This window comes from Bidens hawaiensis, unplaced genomic scaffold (genome assembly GCF_021521415.1).
Source record: "Bidens hawaiensis isolate Kalapana, Puna unplaced genomic scaffold, B.hawaiensis_p1.1 tig00026659_1, whole genome shotgun sequence".
Classification (NCBI taxonomy): Eukaryota; Viridiplantae; Streptophyta; class Magnoliopsida; order Asterales; family Asteraceae; genus Bidens; species Bidens hawaiensis.
The window spans coordinates 185697-190527 of NW_027494298.1; the positions used below are offsets into that span (position 1 = coordinate 185697).

Sequence of the window (4831 nt, forward strand, 5' to 3'; positions counted from 1 at the left end):
GTTACTCTTGTTTTATATATTTTATCTTGGTAAATTTATTAACTATATTCATATGTTTGTTCTGAACCAAAATTAAGTATTTATTTATATACTTACAATTTCGGGGAACTTGTGCTTCTATATTTTGTAAAATGTGCAACAATATTTGTACAAGATTAATGAGCTATATCACTTAAATGTGTTCTACACGTGTTGTTCACCTCTTCAAACACCGCCAATTGAAATCATTGTGCTTTTGTTACTGGTTTGAATCTATATTGGTCCTTCTGATTACCATCTCTCCATCCTGTTGGATTTTGCAATCAACAGCCTATCACAATCTTCACCACAATCGGTATGTGATTATGTTATGTGTCACCGTCACCCCCCCCCCCCTCCTTCTTTCACGGCCACAATTGTCTAGCTTGGCCACCGCCGCATGTCACCCATATTCTGGTTTCTCACCGACGCCAATCCTAGCGGCGATGTTCGACTGTTGCCGGGTTCGATTTAGGAACCCTAGGCGACAGTGGACATCGGTTGTCTCTAGCGGTGGTGGATGTGACAGTTTGGTACATGGGGTCTCTGTGTGTGATTCCATCGGGTCCGGTCGACTATGGCAGTTACAAACTATGACAGGAGAGACACCATCGGCAAAGGTAGTGTCTCGGCGGTCCGATGCAGTTCTAGACGTTTGTGGCTCGGGTTGCCGGGGCCCGGGTTTCACTAACGACGGTGGCAGACTTCATGCAGGTTTGTGTCTATTTGTGTTCTAATCAACAATTTGAAGGTTCATGTTTCACATTTTGGTTTTTTTGTTCAACTTAATTTCTTTATTTGTGCTTATTTTGATCTAATTTGTAGTCACCTTTTGTTCACTTTTTAATACAGGTATGATTTTGGAGTTGCACGGGCTGACAGAAAGGCCAACTATATTCACATGGTAAGTAACATATGCTGACTTTTATAGGATGGTTTCATATATCCAATAAAATGTATTCTTGAATTATCTATTTCAATACTTCAATTTCAATGCATGTATGTCTACTATATTGTGGAAGCATATATGTTCTTAAGAATTCATCAACATGACAGGGGATTTGTTGGCAAATAAATAAGAAGAATGACATGGAGTTTAGATAGACGTGATGGATCATTCAACCTGTGACAACGAATTATGCTGATGAAGCAGTTGAATCAATAAATTCAAACTTGAAACTGCAGCATAGCTTGGTATGTGCTTTGTTACATGGGCAATAATGGGATTCAAAATAATTCCTTTATATTAGAGGAAATAATTTGTAAATATTTTCTATTAATGGTATTAAATATGATTATTCCATTTCCTTGTATTTGGTTTGACTCCCCATAATTATGGGAGAGATTTTTGTAATTCCTCGATTATAAATAATTATTCCCAACCTCTCAAAATCATTGGAGGTCGATTTCTCACATGGTATCAGCTTGTTTACTCCTTTCTTTCATTCTCTAATTTCTTTCCTAGGAACTCTCATGGCAACCCAAAATGTCGATAACACCTCTACCAACCACTTTTCCCCTGTCAAACTCTCATCTTCTACCTTTCTTATATGGCGCAACCACATGACCCTTTTAATGGCACTTCACAAACTCTCTGCTCATATCGATGGTTCTTCCCCACCCTCCGAAACCGTTACTACTTCCGATAACAAAACCGAGTCCAACCCAGATTTTGTTGATTGGCTTGCTGCAGATCAAAAGGCTGCCCTCCTTATCCTTTCTTCCTTAACCGAGGAGGTAGAAACAGAAGTTCTTGGCATAACCGGTGCCCGAAAGATCTGTCTTACTCTTGAGAATACCTATATCAACGCATCTATTGAACACGTTCAGTCTCTACGTGACTCCATTCAACAGCTTACCAAGGGCACGTCCTCGGTTACGGACTTTTCCCGCAAGTTCAAACTCCTTTGTGAACAGCTTGCTGCAATCGGTCATCCGGTTGCGAAAACAGACATGCTACATTGGTTTCTTCGAGGGCTTGGTCCTTCCTATGAAAGCTTCTCCATTGTCATTCGAAATATCAAACCGGCACCTATGTTTCGTGACCTTGTTACACAGGCAGAAATCCATGATTTGTTCACCCAAAATCTTCATGGCACGACCACACCTACTGCTGCATTTCATTTTCAAGGAAAACGTGAATCTTCATCTCAAAGCCAGGGTCATAGTTCATATCGCGGTTCCTCTTCTTGGGGCAGGGGCCGTAGTAACAACAACCGCCAACCTCGCTGTCAATTGTGTCGCACGTACGGCCACTACGCCACGGCATGTCCAGATCTTTGCTCCTATGCCACTCAATCTCCAACCTTGGATGACTCCTTAGTCAAGGCGTTTCATTCCAAGTTCCATGTTACAGAAGATACTCCCGATTGGACCGGTGATACGGGAGCCATTGATCATATGACTCCAACTCCAGACTGCCTTCACCATTCCACTCCCTACAATGGTAAACAAGCGGTCATTTTTGGAAATGGTAAGCGTCTCCCAATAACGCACGTTGGATCCTCAAAACTTTGTGATAAGATTAATATTTGTAATGTGCTTGTTGTTCCGCATCTTACCAGAAAGTTACTATCAATAAGCAAGCTAACTGCCGACCGTTCGGTTGATGTATTGTTTTCTCAACATTATTTTCATATCCAGGATCGGAAAAAAAACAGGTACTTGCTCGAGGGAAATGTGTTGATGGATTATATGTGATCCACAATGAACACAATCCTTTGTCGCGGGTGTTTAAAATAAAGCTTCTTATGAATTATGGCATGCTCGTTTGGGTCATGCATCGTTTGATGTTATTTCTAATTTGAATAAATGTGGTATTTTTTCGGTTACTTCTTTATTACCGAAACCGGATATTTGTACCTCGTGTCAACTTGCAAAAGGACAATGGTTATCTTTTAACTCTAATGAAAAACGCGCATCTTTTCCGCTTGATTTGATTCATTGTGATCTATGGGGTCCCGCACCTATTTCCTCCACAGAGGGTTATCGTTACTATGTTGCTTTTATTGACGATTACTCTAGGTTTACATGATTATATCCACTTAAAACAAAAGCAGGGTTTTACGCGGTTCTACAGTCTTTTATTAACCTTGTGCAAACTCAATGTTCACGAAAAATTAAAATTTTTCAAAGCGATAGTGGAACGGAGTTCGTGAATCATACAGTTCGTAAAATTTTTGAAGAAAATGGAACATTTCATAGGTACTCATGTCCATACACGCCTCAACAAAACGGACGTGCCGAAAGGAAACATGGTCATATTGTGGAAACCAGACTCACAATGTTGTTCAATGCTCACGTGCCTGCTTCCTTTTGGGCCGACGCTTTTGCTTCGGCAACTTATATTATTAACCATGTGCCGACTCCTCTTCTAGAGAACAAGTCTCCCTTTCAACAACTGTTTAATCAACTGCCAAATTTTTCCAATTTTTGGGTTTACGACTGCCATGTTTTTCCCTACCTACGTGACTATGCCAAGCATAAGCTCGAGCCACGAAGTCTTCTGTGCATTTTTTATTGGTTATAGCTCCTCTCATAAAGGTTTTTGATGCTTGGATCCCACCACCAATCGGGTTTTTGTATCCCGCCATTCTCGTTTCAATGAGTCGTCATTTCCGTTTAAAGATTCTCACCTCTCAACGGACTTAAACCACATATTGCTTACATCCTTTTGTGAAGATACACCAATTTCAAATGGCCCACCTACTTCATCAACAACCAGCCCATCTTCCACTCCTCTATCCTCATCACCTAACGGCCCAACTACCTCACACACTTGCCATCTTTGCATTTCGGAATCTCTTCTTACCACTCTAGCCCATAACCAACCCAACGGCCCATCTCAAATTCAACCCAATATGGATCCTCCTCCTACACAACAGCCATCCGATTTCCATCCAAACTCCACCAGCTTCTCAATCCAACCCGCCTCACCTTCTGCACCCGAACCACCCTCCCTCTTACACCCGAACCACCCTCCCCTGCTGTACCCGTTCCACAAACCGCAGTACCACCTGTATCTAAATCCCATCGTATGACGACTCGAGCAAAGGCGGGAATATTTAAACCAAGGCATCAAGCAGATCTTGTTGCTCTAAATTCCTATGCATTACATGTGGCTTTGTCAGTCGCTACGGAGCCACGAAGTTTCAAATCCGTAGCCAAAGATCCAAAGTGGATGGCGGCAATGGTCGAAGAAATTACGGCTCTTCAAAAAAATAACACGTGGACGCTAGTTCCACGACCAGCATCTATGAATGTTGTGAGTTCCAAATGGGTGTTTCGTACTAAATATCGTTCTGATGGAAAAATTGATCGGTACAAAGCACGTTTGGTAGCGCAAGGTTTTACTCAAATTCCGGGATTGGATTATTCTCACACCTTCAGTCCGGTGGTCAAGGCATCTACAATTCGCATAGTTTTATCTCTTGCGGTTCTCAATCAATGGAAATTGCATCAACTAGACGTCAAAAATGCATTCCTAAACGGTGATTTAAATGAAATCTTCTTCATGTAACAACCACCCGGATTTGTGGACTCTAGTATCCAAGTTACGTTTGTAAGTTATCTAAGGCACTTTACGGCCTCAAACAAGCTCCTCGTGCTTGGTTTCAGCGTTTGAGCACATTCCTTCTATCCTACGGGTTCACATGCAGCCGTGCGGATACATCGCTTTTCATTTTTCGTAGAGATGCTTACATTATGTATGTCCTTGTCTACGTGGATGATCTTATCATTACCGGAAACGATGAAGACATCATACAATCCTTTATCTCTCATCTTAATCGGGAATTTACGATAAAGGATCTTG

General features: G+C 41.5%; 1 pseudogene; it reads left to right on the forward strand.

Annotated features, from left to right (window-relative positions):
• The first annotated feature begins 4054 nt into the window (after positions 1-4054).
• LOC143573871 (putative mitochondrial protein AtMg00820 pseudogene) lies at positions 4055-4537 on the forward strand (annotated as a pseudogene).
• The last annotated feature ends 294 nt before the right edge of the window (positions 4538-4831 follow it).